Source organism: Haemaphysalis longicornis, unplaced genomic scaffold (assembly GCF_048455015.1).
Source record: "Haemaphysalis longicornis isolate Haplotype H1 unplaced genomic scaffold, Haemaphysalis longicornis Haplotype H1 scaffold_9, whole genome shotgun sequence".
Taxonomy (NCBI): domain Eukaryota; kingdom Metazoa; phylum Arthropoda; class Arachnida; order Ixodida; family Ixodidae; genus Haemaphysalis; species Haemaphysalis longicornis.
In genome coordinates, this window is record NW_027526460.1 from 56,122,833 (window position 1) to 56,138,156 (window position 15,324).

General features: G+C 44.3%; 1 long non-coding RNA gene across 1 annotated transcript; it reads right to left on the reverse strand.

The window, feature by feature from the left end:
• Positions 1-7,052: 7,052 nt before the first annotated feature.
• LOC144152123 (uncharacterized) lies at positions 7,053-15,004 on the reverse strand. The gene is made up of 5 exons (XR_013319067.1): positions 14,954-15,004; positions 14,753-14,824; positions 10,929-11,556; positions 8,105-8,177; positions 7,053-7,364 (listed from the first exon to the last, which is right to left on the reverse strand). It is a non-coding gene; the product is annotated as an uncharacterized LOC144152123 (long non-coding RNA).
• Between the last annotated feature and the right edge of the window lie 320 nt (positions 15,005-15,324).

The window sequence follows — 15,324 nt, forward strand, 5'->3', positions numbered from 1 at the left end:
GGCAAGTTTGAATGCGCAAGGCTCTCAACTCCTGGAGGCGAACTTGCGGCTCTGTAAGTTTGTTTGTTTATTTATTTATTTATTTGATACCTGGTCTGCCTTCGCCTCCATTGCAGCAAAGAGACGCATAACACTAAGCATCAAATTTGACACAAAATAATAAAATATGTTTTCAAAGCGTGGTCAAAATCGTCATTATAAACACTGGATACAATCATACGCGGAAGATAATTACACTCTCGTATTGATCTAAGGCAAAAATGAATCGCGTAAGGCGTCACCTTTAAAGGATAGTTAATAATTTGCTTTAAGATTGCGGTCCCACTTTGGGATATGTAGGATGACGTTTGGATATACTTCGCCCCTTCGATTCCAGTTTTCGAAATATAGATATTTCGAATGAATTTTAACCTGAGGTTTTGTCTGTGATCTTTCACGTCGTACCTATTAAGATTAATTTTGCTTTCTCTCACACTAAGTTTACGCATTCAATTACCTAAAAAGAATCGCACTGCCCATTCTGTACGTTTTCGAGCGTATCGATCAGCTCTTTGGTGTACTGATCCCAGCAAACACATGCGTGCTCCAACGTTGAGCGCACAGGAGTGAAATACGGTTGTTAGATAGAGGTTCACTGAAATTTTGTCTCAGAAAACCGCAAAAAACGTGCAGTCCTAACTTTTATGCTGTAAAGGGGCCTCGTTCAGCTCAAACCACTCGTTAAAGCAGCGTCATTTACGCTATACGTATTCAACTCGTATGAACGTTTTATTGTAAACGGGACGTGAACAAACTTTTCAACATTCAATGACATTTCTGAATCGGCACACTAGGATGCTATTACAATCAAATCATGACTCAGAAATTCAGAATCATGTTCATTCTCTACAGTCCTGTAACTACACAGTCATTCGCGAACATTTTGAGCAAAGATTTGAGCCGAATAGTAATATCATTTATATATAACGGAAAGAAAAGGGGGCCCGCAACTGAGCCCTGGGGATTTCCTGAGTCCACGGGAACATATCCGGAAGAACAACCGTTGTGGAAGACCGACTGCTGTCTTAGAGAGAGGTAGTGGGTTTTTCATGCAGTAACCGATTCATTCAGTTTATAGCCTCGCACTTTACTAACAATGTCACATGAAACAACGTCGAATGCCTTTTTGAAATCCAAGAAAAAACAGTCAACTACTTTACGCTTATCGATTGCTAGAGCTAAATTATGCGTGAACTCAACAAGCTTAGTTGAGCAAAAAAACTTTGACGAAATCCGTGTTGACTAGGATGCTGGAGATTATGTTTAACGAAATGTGTCATATCCCAAGTGCAGATGAGCTCACCTTCATACACCGCAACTAAATTAAAATCCAGGCTTTGTCCTTGACAATGCTCTGTTGCTATTGCACATTTAAAATAACACGCGTTTAAACCAGGGTGTCGAACTGGAACCGAACTGAACCGAAAGCCGGAACTGAACCGGCATTTTTTCCGGAACTGAACCCGAACCCGAACCGCTATTTTTTGAGCACGCTGAACCCGAGCCGGAACTGAACCGAAAAAAGAAACAACGGTTACCGGTTCATGCCGAAATGGTTCGACCCTCCGTTGTTGATATTGCACCATCAATGCAATTCAGGCCTTTTTTTTTCCACGTACCACCAACTTCGCACCCGCATGCCCACTTTCCCCTCCACATAATTTAACATTATCCCGCTCTATGTAACAACAGGGGAAATGAATGAGCACCAATGTAGCAATGGTCTGTTGCTGCTGGAAGGGCGAGCGTAGTGCTAGTTGACCAAACGAAATGCCATTCTCGGCAGCTTGCAGGGGATATAAAACGACTTTGCCAGTCCCTAGCTGCGACTTTACTGGAGCAGTCAGGCTGCAGGAGTGCTCCACTGCGCAACAGCGAAAGCCCACACCCGGTGTGTGCAAACTTTTTGCATTTAATAATTTGTTTAAAACATCCGAAACCTGCAGTTTATTAATACTTGCTGCTCAGTGGCTAAGACGTTTGCTGCTGACCACAAGCGGCCTCGATCTCCCATCCCCACGACCGTTTTCCTGAAGTAGATGGAAATTGAGAACGTCCGTGTATCACGATTTTGATCCACGTTTAATATCACCAGCTGGTTAAGTAAGTCTGCCGGCCTGCAAGATAAGCTGCGCCTGGGAGCGGAGATAGAGCACCGGGCATCAAATGCGCCAAATTAAAAAAAAATGCGTTTACATGGAAAACAACAAAAAAGAATAAGGAATCATGTTGTTTTAAAATATTAAGCAAAAAGTAAGTAAAACTGAATAAGTAAAAAAAGCAGCAAAACGTGGATATTGCTCTATACTTTTCTTTTCCCGACTTTTCACAACCAAACGTGTTATCAATGCGAAGGAACTGAGTTCCATGGTCTGGTTTTGAGGACAGTACAGTGGACAAGTTCCGTTTTTTACAGATACAAATAACAATAAATATGTCACGAAAAACTGTTAAGGTGCGCACTTAATCCCTTGGCAAGAAACAGCAGGCATCGACCTTGTATTGGAAGCAGAAACAGTAATAAAGCAGATGAAACGTGCAAAAAGGCAGGCCGGTACCTCACACTGCCCCATTCGCCCAGCGATCATTTCTGCTTGTTCTGCAGTTTTGTATCTTTCAGATCTGACTTTTTTTCGAAGGTGCACTTGTGCTGACCGCCCAACGCGCTACATTACTTCTACTGCTACTCGTTCCGGAGGGGAGTACTGCTGGGGACGAATTAAATAGCGTCTATCCAAAAAAGTCCCATCTCATGCTCCGTGCGTCAAATTTCCCTTTCATTTTCTAACAGCATAATCTGTCATAAGATTCCGCAATGTAGCACACGGAACGATGGCCGGGGGTCAGGCGGTATGACATACTGATTGTAATGAACACATCCTATCGCAAAAGACATTGCAGTGGTCAGAGCAATAATGCGGTGTTTGAGCGTTAAATGAAGTTTACTTTTAACAATAGTGTGGCTAACTCATTCGATAAGGTGATAGCTGACAAATTATTCAGGGTGACCAAATAATCTAATTCATTGGTAGTATTTATGTGCCTGCTGCAGGATTTTTCTGTTTTGTTACAAATATAAAAAATGTGCCCCATTGGTATCAAGCGCTGGTATTTGAACGCGCCTGTAGGCAGGCCTAAATTTAATGCTTCAATGTTAACGCGATGGGCGAGTCCATAGCGACGATTGCGATTTCAACAAAAAAGAAAAGGGCAGAAGATATATCCCACCATCATATCTCTTAGGGGTGGCTTTATGAATAGTTGCTAAGACTTTATAACGCCTGGGTGAGAAAGTAGGAGCTAAATCGTCGCCACTTCATCTGTTTTTCTAATATCTCGTAATTGCTGAAAGTTTGCTTTGCCATGGCGCCACTGCCATTGGGGAACAGCAGAATTTTGGATTTTTGTTTGTATTTTGATTTGACTGTCGTTTTAAACTACTAATGTTTTTCTTTTCTAATTTCAGTGATAATTCAACCCATCGAACCGGTTCGCGAACCGGTTCAAGCTCCCGAACAGGTTCGCGAACCGTTTCGGTGCGTGATTTTGTCGAACCAGAACTGAACTGGAACGAAATGATTTCGCCTGAACCAGAACCATAACCAAACCGGTACTTTTTTTCGGTTCGACACACTGGTTTAAACAGGCAGTCAAAAAATCAGTCGAAGTAACGTAGTGCAGGACAGGAAGTTAAGCCTACAAATGCGAAGCTTAGCTTAGAACAAAATATTGCGACATTGTTTTTTCGCAGTATTATTGTCAGAACAATTGGCGGGAACCTGCGATTTTGCGCGCCCTTCCCTTTAATTGGTGGGGAGTCCTTGATATGACGCCGGTTAACCCCTTGCGTGGGGCGCCCTTGTAGCCCAGTTAATTTCGGTGAACCACGGCCATCTCGAGTCGGAGAACTATGCCGCGTCGGTGACTCCAATGCTCTCCATTTCTCGAGGGGGCGAATACCGTCGAGCTGGTGCGTCGACGAGGCCGGCGGGCGAGGCGTGGGAGCGCTGCCACTGGCGAGGCTTAGCTGACCCGTCGGTGCGCCACAGTCTTCTTGTGGCATTAAATGGTATTCCGATGGCCTAAGGGGTTAACTGTTAATGTCCAGTGAGTCCTTACACCTTGCCGGTTCACCTACTACCATTGATTATTGCTTGACAAACGAAGTTCGTTAAGTTAAAGTGTAGAAACACCGAGGGGATGAAAAACGCGTTTGCATCGCTCGGCTCCCTAACGGCTTTTTCAAAACGCCAGTTTCCAGAAGTGCATGGGTTCTCGGCGCCCAGACGCGGGCTGTTGTTTGGCTCTACACCGCTTACCGAAGTAACGACGGATAACCTGAGACTTTAGGTCGGCTGATCTCCAGCTGAACCCCGCTTGCCAAATATTCTGCGGCCGTACGCTTGCCGTAATCCGTCCGAAGACCGCTAACGGAATGAAAAACGTACCTCCTGGGGCCGTACGTAGGCTGGCGTCCTTTATCCCACCGGTTACCCGAAGAAAACAAATATTGTGCCACCGGACTCGCGGTTCACCGCTGAATGAGCAAATGCGCGGCAGCCGCACTCCAGCCGGTCTCCTTTCGAACACCAACTTCCACAATAATACGAATATTCTGTGGCCGGTCGCTTGCCGTGCATTGGCCGAACACCGCTTCCCGGAGGAAAAACGCATGCCCTAAGGCCGTACTACGGCCGTGCTCTTTCTGAACATCGACAGCCGAAAGTAAACTATATATATACACCTGCCATTGTGCTCGTGGCTGACCACGAGCGGCCGGCGATAAATACCGCAGCGCGGTTGCCGAATGTTGGTATGATCAGGAGATGCCAGAACCTGGATTCTTGCCGGACATGCTAGAAAGCGGCCATAGACGGTCCGGTCATGGGACACACTTTCTGTGCCGCCTGGTTTGACCGGTATAATAGCTTAGATGGAGATCTACGGTCAAAGGTTGAACAGGATATTCAAAAACCAGAAAATTCAGAAATATCGACAAAAATTACAAAAATGAACTGAGGCAATCAAAAATATGCTTGTTAAACATCTCCAGAAATTCCGCGCCATATCCACTAACGTGAAACATGGGGAGGGGCGAACCATGCAGTGTATAAGTGTATTCTTGGTGCCTTGGTGTTTCTGCCGGCGGAGATGAAACCGTTAGGAGGGTAGGGGTATACAACTTTGCTTAAAGAGACATTGAAGTAAATTTGTCGAGCTCTCGTTTTTGCTTGCACTGCGTAGACTGGCTCAAATTAACACTTTTATTCGTTTAGCTGGTTGATAAGTCGGTAATTATTTTATGAAGCCCGAAAGAAGAAAAACTACCATGGGTGGTCTGCGGCGGCCGCACCAACTAAACGCTGTGACGACGCGAGGAGATGCACCGTGATTGGACGATATCCAAGATTAGCATTCATACAAGTTTCAGTTTCTCTCTGTAAAACAACATGTTTGACATCCGACGGCATCGTCGTATGGCATTCTCGATATCTCAGTAATCGTCGGACCGCGCTTCTGCCATGTTGTCGGCTGTAAAATGCCTAAGATAAGCCTCCCAGAACGGCTTGGAATCGTAGCAATCACAAGCCGAGGCCTGTGCAGTCGATGGACGCCCTCCGCGTCCCGGCAGACGCGGAGGGCGTCTGCCGGGACGCGGAGGGCGTCATATGCAATGTGCTTTCCCCCATATTTGGATCTTGCCTCACTCATGCCTGTATCGTAAAAAGCGTGTTCGCACCAGGCCAAGGGTCTGCTGATTCTGGCCTGTGCCCACTGCCCACAAGCAGTCGGTGCTTATGGCAAAAAACAGCACGCCAGCGAGAACTCGCTAGCGAGTCAGTGTCAGCCTGCGCGCGTTCTGGGAACTAGTTCGTGGAGCAGTGAACGTTACGGCCAAAAAATGGTGAACTCACTATAGAAACCATCGGCCGAAAACGAAAAGTAAACTTACAAAAAAAAAGAATGTACCCTCGGGGATTCAAACTTGCAACTTGCAAAGCAACATGCTAATGCTCCAGACCAACTCAGCCACGGGCCAGCGCTGCCAGCGTTGGAAATATAAGGTATATAATGTATAACCAGTTTACACTTTTATTTAGCATTAGCATTTCAAACACCTTAGGTGACTATTTGTTGTATATCGCTCGTGCAGTAAGCGTCCCCCAAATTTCCACAATATCTCACGTCGAGCAATTGCATTTCTTAAACGGAAAAGCGTTCGCAGATGTGTGGTCATGCTGCTGACGGCTGTGCTTGTTCACCCTGCGCGAAAAAGGGCGTCCGGCTCCCTAGTTTTACGCTGTATGGTTGATTTCAATTTTAGTTCATTTTCAGTTGATTCTATTTCCTTAGTACCTATATTGACTTCTCTGACTCTTCTCCTGCCTTCAAGTGGCCTGAGATTTTCTACTACCGTACCACTCAGTGTAGCGTCGCATGTGCGCTTGTGCAGCGCTTGTGTGGAGTGACCTGGACTTGGAGCTTGGTACAGTGTACAAAATAACAAAGTAAAAAAGGCACATTATTTCATTCAAAAACGTGTCGTGGCTTAGTTTCAACTGAGCGGATGAATTGTGACGACTCGTCGGTGGCTGACTGCTAGTTCCCCCAACACAAAACCACGGCTCAATTAGACTGAGTACTGGCTCATTACCGACAAGAACGAAGAAACATCCCAACTACACCCCCAAGACAGAGAATAGGTGAAGCCACCACTGTTCGAAGATTGCCAACAAATCCCTACCCACGTAGCACGAGCACCCTACTCCATGAAATTTACCCACTATCCACTTGAAAACATTTCATTTGTGCCGTTCTGCCGGCACCCTGTACCGCCTGCAGGGGGAATTCCAACTAACAACAGATCTTTATCCGAACCGCATCTCATCCGACGAGTAGTAGATAAGGCCCTCTGACCCAGCAAGGCTTCGTGAAGAGGGCCCAGTCAACCAGGTGAACCCAGGTAATCCCGCAGTAGCTTTATGTAGATTGGTGGAGGTCAACACCAAACGCTCGTTTAACAAACGTTTATTCAATCAATCAATGAGCCCTTAATCACCAAATCGATAATTCTACCGCTTGAAGGGGTTGTTTTGACTGATCCAAGAAGTGAGTTCAGTGTATTACGTCTAGAAGGGCGAAAAAAGGGCCGAACCCTTCACAGAAGAGAACAAGCGCCGCAGCGTAGGAGCGTGCTTCCACAAAAGCTAGACAGGAGAAAAAAATATTGGACAAATTCTACTCCAAATCAAACACTTCGCAGGGTCATCGCAAGAAGTCTCAGGTGCTGTCTTGAAAGAAGAGGTCAACCTTCACATTAAAGCCTGGAGAGGGTAAAGAAAAGAGTACATTTAGTTATATAAATATTAGAACTGCAAGTTTACTAACTGAACATTTCGCGAAGGCGAAGTACGATGGGATGAGTACACTGGGTACAATAAGTTTGAAGACAGGTAGAAGAAAATTAAAAAAATGAAATAAATCTAGAACCCCACCCACACCTTGTCCTTGAGGCAAACAATTATTAACCTGGGCGAGTGGTTACTCCGTTAGCACAACTGCAAACCTATTCTGTTTTGTACCCCTGTTCGCTAGCTCTACAAAGTTTTTAGTTTTTTGTATATGGTAATATATCTACAGAGCCCTTACTACTAGCCATGGAGGCAACTATGGCAGAAAACAAACTAGTTTTTGTGCAGGAGAGCAAAAGGAAAACTTTGCTGCTATATGATGAGCGCTATTGGAATACTACGATTGACAGGTAATGAAAGAACAACAACAAAAAAAAACACACACACGGAGAAACCGAAACAGGGAGAGAAGACACGCGTAGCACTGTCCGCTATCAGTTTAAATCGCCTGATGAAAATGTATGGTGTTGTTTTATGAATATTTCAATCTAAACAACAGCGGAAACAGAATACGTCAGATTATATCGGAAGGTGCTTAAGGTGTTTATTATGTAAGTGCACGCCTCTTGATGCATATTTTTAACAGGATGATGCTGTCAGTTGAAAACCAGAGAAATAAATGATCGGCATGGCTCTGCCATGGTGCCCCTTACATTAATCGACTCTGCCTCTGCACGGGTGCCATAAGCACATCACTGGCGTCGGACTGGGCTTTGTGACCGCGAGCTGGAACGGGAAAGCAAAACGGCAACAGGCTTGATGTAAGCGAGAGTAAATAGTTCAGTAAAAGACACTTGGAAAGCTACAGAGAAAAGATAAATTGTGGCCAAGGGTACGCAACGAGTGAAACCTTGCGCCCGTTAAAATAATGGTGAATTCTTTTTGCTAAACGAGAAAAGTCCCGGAGGAAACTTCTAAGACGCAATAGAAAAGTAAATATACCACAGCATCACCATGAAGATGGTATGTATTGCTACATACCCAGTGAAAAGTAGCATGCATTGAATAATATTCCATCTTATTGGCAAGCGCTGCTGAGCACGAGGTGGCGGGTTCGATTCCCGGCCGCGGCGGCCGCTTTTCTGATGGAGGCGAAAAGCAAAAACGCCCGTGTGTACGAGATTTCGGCGCACGTTAAAGATCCCCAGGTGGTTAAAATTAATCCGGAGCCCTCCACTACGGCGCGCCTCATCGCCTGCGTTGCGTCGGCGCGTTAAACCCCCCGAATCAATCAATCAATCAATCTTATTGGCAAACACGCCAGCATCTGCTTAACGTCTTGGACATAAAGCAGATTTGCTGGACACAAAAAATCATCTCGCTTTGCACCCAGAGTATGCACGAAGCTTAAAAATACAGCAAATCTAGGCCTAGACCCACTGTGTGTCTTAAAGGAACCATGAAGACAAAATACAAGTTTGTTTTATTCCAAAGACGTCGTGTTTTATAGTGTCCCCTGCGCTTGTGAGGATGGAAACGATGTTTTATTCACTTTAAAGTTAGTAAACCTAGATGGCACCACCATACCGTAGAGGGCTGCCTCTGGTTTGTTTCTGACCGTATTTGAACCTGGCTTGTTTTTGCTCAGGGAGAAAATAACCGTGTCGTGAAACAGAGTGCTCGCTCGACAAATATGGTCACGTAAGACACCGTTGCTTGCGTCAATGGGCAAGTGTCGTTTAAAACTACTCCAAAGCCCCGCAGTGCTGTGCAGCTAAACTAAGCATCGTTCGCGCAGTACCAACAGCAGTAGGCATCGGTACTTCTATGTTTACATGTGCTTTCGTAACTTCCACTACACGTCAATACGACCAATCTTACTGCTTTAAAAATAATGTGGCCTAAATTTAAGCGCAAATAGCCCTTTGGACAAGCTTATAAGCTCTGCCTAATTTGCGTTGGCTTTTTTCGGCCTCCGCCAATCGCACAGATGGCTTGTATGACATCATAGGTTCTAATGCGGGAAATGAGCGAGTGGGTCGCATTGCCTTTCCCTTTTTTCCTAATTATACAGCTTTTTGGAGCGAAGTTTACGTTAAAAGTGGTGTCAGCATGATTCTAACAAGGCAATCTTTTGAATGAACCAAACTTGTGTTTTGTCTTCATGGCTTAAAGGGACACTGAAGTCAAAATACAAATTGCTCTAGATCAATAGATTAGCGCACCGAAACCACGATTATGCCACTCTTACGGGCACCTTATTTAAAAAAAACAGGGTGTAAAATAGCGAAAACGTAAAGACAGGTGCCGCCGCCACTGGCTATTCCGTGCAATTTGCAGCGGAACGTGTTAAAACGTCTGGCGTGTGAAACGTCTTTCCTGGCTGCCGATGGATGGCTCTATTCGTTCATAGTTGGGGCGGCTGTACCGCTTTTGGAGGAAGCATGAATGGAGCTACGCACGAGCGGTTGGTTCGCCGCCAACATTCGCGTGGCTTCGAAATTTAGTATGTTTTTTATTTAACAAAGCATCAATAATGATAATGGGTTCCATGAAGGAACATTTTGCTCAGTGGTCCGCAGCTTCAAAGGATGTTGTAGCTGGGGAAAGCACGACTGATTTGACCGAAACTCACCAAACCGTTCGGTATGCGGTAGTGTTGTACTCGGTTGCTTCTATACCGCTATACATTGCCGATGCTTCGCTCGCTTCCGGCTTTATCGTGACGCAACCAGCCGCCGCAGTCGCTGTTTGCTTCACGTTTGATCACCGTTTGATTAGCGATTCCACCGAAATTAAGGTTCGGCACCGAATCAACGCTAAAATGGATACGGGAAGGTCATACTTTCATTTGAAACCACCTTCTTTGTTGCCTTCAGCGTCCCTTTAAAGAGTACGTGGAACCAGAGCTCTATTAAGCCTTAATTCTGTCATCTTACTGCTTCTGTCCCAAGTCTATTTCACAGAAATTACTGACAGCGGAAATTGTATCTGACAGTTTAACGAGGGATGATGTGGCAGTAACCTGTACAACCTTCCGGTCGTTACACATCTTTTACATTATCTTTGTAGTGTTAATGAAAACATTTTGTGTTACCAAGGGCGTGAACTACAGCATATTTGGTGCAGGTTTTATAGCCTCGACTCTGGTATTTTATAAGAATCTGACGTCTATCATGGTTTAGTTCAGGTAACACGTTCTCGTTACGTAGCGGTTAAACTCGGTATCGAGCAAGTTCACCGCAGCTCTAAACCATTTAATGGAAAAAGTGCGAGCGGCCTGATGTAAGGCATTTTCTGGCTAAGCCACAGCTTTCCATTCAAAATTTGGTGAGTACATTAAGAAATGTTTCCAGAGTGCTTTGGACTAGTCGCGAACGATTTAGCACATATTCAGTGCATTCTGGGCTGCACATGCCTATTGCTGTCACAGATGAAAAGAGAAAAAAAAACAGCATTGTGTAGGAACTTAATCTCGTTGTAGTTATAAGATTTGTCTATATGGACAAAGTTAAATTAGTTTGAACAGAGGTTTACCTTGAACTACTAGAGGCAGAACGACGGGCCCCTCCTACAGCATTCGGCACTTGGCCGAATCCCGATGATCCTTGAAGGCTTCCAAAGCTTGGGCCGCCGTAGCCCAAACCAACTTGGTAAGCAGGTCCGTAGCTGCCGCCGTAGCCGTAAGCATTTCCGTAGCCGTTGTTAGCAAAGCCCCACTGACCGGGGAAGACTCCCCAGCTGGCACCATTACCATTGACTGGGCCTTGCCCATAATAATATTGACCTGGCACGTAGTAGTTTTGGTTCCAAGCTCCAGGGTATGATCCAGGAGCATAGTTTCCAGTTGAGGGTAGTTGCCCTTGGGAGCTGCCAAAGTGACTTCCAGCTACGCCCTGCGACGACAAGCTTGGAGAACTGCTGGGAGCTCCACCCAATCCGTTTCCTGCGGCGCCATTAACATGGCCAAACCAGAATGGAGAGAGACCCAAGTATGCGCCGCCAACGGATGGGCTAGCCGACCAAAAGCCACCAAAACCAGGTGAACCGCCGTGCTGTTGTTGCAAGCTGCCACCGGCTGAGACACGCTGTCTGGATCCCCTAACTCCTGAACCAACAGCTAACTGCTGCTGAGAAGGAGCTGCCGAAGCCGCTGTCAGTGAAGCTGGAAAAAAAAAGTGCAGACTTTCATTAAAATTTTGTTCGGAGCAGGAATTTCGATTTGATCTCGAATGCCTTACCAATTCGGGTATCTGGGCCACTATGTTCTCCTTCACTTTCTCGGGTATTTATATTTACTAAAACTGTATCTGACGCTTGAGCGTGGTAGGCGGCGCCAATCCCCAGAAAGTGAAGGAGAACACAGTCGCCCAGATCGCCGAATTGGTGAGGCATTCGAGGTCAAATCGAAAGGCGTCGTTTCGGTCCCCGCTGTGGGCCCGTGTTGTTCTTTCTTTCTTTCTTTCTTTCTTTCTTACGTATATTTAAAAAAAATGTCAATTGCACGAACCGTAATAAAAAAGAGCCTAACAACCCCTTTATGCCTACTTTGGCGTTGTAGGCTGCCGACGTATCCTTCTGTGTATATAAATATATATATATATATATATATATATATATATATATATTATTTTAAAAAATGTTAACTTCATTTACCGTAGTAAAAAAAGACCCTAACCACATCCCTATGCCTCCTTTGGCGTTGTAGACTGCCGACCTATCTTTCTGTATTTCCTCAACGCGCCCCGCCTTAATATATATATATTGTAGCGATGAGCTCCACTAAGGAGAGTAAAAACGTTTATTAACAGGGCGAACTTGTGCCGGCAAACACTGGCGATCCGCAAGCAAGCTTGGACTTGTTTCTCCTCCGTCCACCACTCAGCAAATACCCATTACTAGAAACAGCCCCGTTAGCCGGTCGGGGATTGCTCCCACAATAATAAAGTCGCGGCAATATATTTACATAACAATATATATATATATATATATATATAAATAAATATATATATATATATATATATATATATATATATATATATATATAAATATATATATATATATATATATATATATATATATATATATATATATATATACAGAAAGAAATGCCGGCAGTCTACAACACCAAAGAAGGCATAGGGGAATGGTTAGACATTTTTTTTTACCGTTAGTGACGTTACATTATTTTTATTTTTATTATTAATTACGTGAGAAAGAAAGAAAGAAAAACACGCGCCCAGAGTGGGGACCGAACCCATATATTTAAATATATATATATATATATATATATATATATATATATATATATATATATATATATATATATATATATATATATATATATATATATTTATTTATATTTATATACTGCGTGATCCCGATAAATAAACAATCGGGAGCTACGCAAGAACACTTGTATAACCACCGGGGCGAGCACCCACTCTTTCTGTTACTCGCAGAATTACTGAAAGATAGTTCGTACTCTGCTGCCCGGCCGTGTGAATAAGGAGTGTATTTATTTATCTGTCCACATGCTCTTCCTGTTACCTGTTGTCGTGTATATCACACAAGTGTTTACAGTGCCAAAAACAAAAATTATCATGCCGGGAAACGAATTTCTATTACACACTCACGTTCTCATCGTTCTACCTCTTTCGTCTGGTTTGTTTATCCGGGGAAAATACGTCTCACTGTCAATATCGACTCAGCTATTCCCCTTTACTTGAGAAAAAAATTATCCTGTCTTCATGTCCGCGCTATAGTGGGCGTTACAGACGGATTGACGAGTTTATTCATTGAGTACTCATAAAAAGGCTGAAGCCTTCAATAAGCGCCCACCCTTACTTCCCCAATGTAGACACCCCAGCTGTGTATGTTACCGTCTTGCGATTGAAGCCATTGCAACGTATCTCTCATGGCCATTTGTCTCTTCCCACTGGCTGCTCAGTGTCAAATGCTTGTTGTCTGAGCCCGAGGTCGCGGGTACAATTCCCGGCCGCGGCGGCAGCTTTTCTGATGGAGGCGAAAAACAAAAACATCCGTGTGTATGAGATTTCAGGGCACGTTAAAGGAACCCAGGTGGTCAAAATTAATCCCAAGCCCTCCACTACGGCGCGCCTCATCACCTGCGTTGCGTCCGCGCTAAACACTACAATCAATCAATCAACCAATCAATCAATCAATCAATCAATCAATCAATCAATCAATCAATCAATCAATCAATCAATCAATCAATCATTCAATCAATCAATCAATCAATCAATCAATCAATCAATCAATAAATCAATGCTTGCGGTCTACAAGGGCTGGCAATTAGGTTAGCGAGAATAACTTGACATTTGACTTGAAAATAAGTTGAGAATAATTTCACTTCACAATAACTTCACTTGGATTTTGACTGCGATATACATCATACGAAAGTTTAACGGAAGCAGAGAAAAGCTGCTTAAATTATTTGCTTTCAGACCAGGTTGTCTCAGGGGTGGAGCATTTGTCTAAGCGATTCATTTTAATGCAAATATTAAGTTAAGCTGTGCCGGGTCAGCAGTTCGCACCAAATCTCGTTCACCCTTTTGGCATTATGTTTTATAGGTTCATGTTTGCAGGCAAACATTACTTGTGGTTTTGTGGTAGAGAAACCTCGGAGAAAAAATACGCGGCTCATGATAACCAAAGCTGACTTGACTGGGGCACAAATGTCGCCATGAAGCAAAAGCATTTAAAAATGCCGGGAGTTTTTCTTTCTCTGACACTCCTAATTTATAAAGAAAGACGGAATGCTGAATTTCAAATAATGAAACCTTTGCATTACTGATTTCTTAGAGTGGACGTGGCGTGATTTTCTGCAGGACATGCACTCATAAAAACCTCTTCGGTCACCTTTTCCGCCAAACAAAGGTTATATGATGGCCCCATTTGCCTGAGTCAAAAAGAATTGTCGGCGTATGTGTTAGAATGCAGCGAGCATGTGCCAAAGAATGCCTGAAAGTTCGTGCACGTGGCTCGTCAAGCCAGTTGGAGCTGCTCAACATCTACGAAACCTCTGGCCTCTGTCCCTTCCCTGCTAGAGATTCGTCAGCATTCACAGACAATACAACCGCTTTCTTATTTTTCTGGCTGTGCTTCCTAATTTTCCCGACACTAAGAGATAATTTCTTGCAGTGTATTCGAAAGCTGGGGAAATGTGCCTTACAGGGTGGGGCTGCAGACCGAACTCCCCCCGTTTATCTGCCTGGTGGAGTCAGAACAAATTAAGATTACGCCCAAAACACCTGAACAAAACACCTGAAGCAAATGTAATTCCACGAGAGTATATTTCCATAGCGGATATTCATACGACGAGGGTTGTGAATCCTTACCAGCGACAAGGACAGTGACGGCAACGAAAGGCTTCATGGCTGTGCTCGTGTGGCTGCCTTCTCTTCGACACCCTGTGACAGTGTGATGGTAGCGCTACACTTGAGGGTATATATACTTCTTCTGACCCTAGAGATATAAATATAAAAGAAAGGTACAAAGACAGGAATGGCTCGAAAAGGAACAATTCTTGTTTACACCACCTTTTTTCTTATGGGAGGGAGAAATGGCCATAAAGCGACGACGTCATCACCAATGTGACGCAGTTCCGGAACTGGACCGTCAGCAAGGAAGGGAGGGGGGGGGGGTTGCTGATGTTTTTTTTTTTATCTTTGAGGTAACAAAGTAAAAACAAGACTGAGCGGTTCGAACATTATGCAGACCGTGGTTTGACCGTGAACACACAGAGAGGGAGGAATTAACGCTTCAGGTGGTGTCGGAACGGAGTTCAATTGTCGCCTGCGCAGCTAGCCTTAGAATTGTAGCTTGCTTATAGAACACAATAGCGGGTTCGGCTAAACTTATTGTGCAGCTTGTCTTTTTAGAAATCGCAACGTTGCGGTTCTCAGAGCAA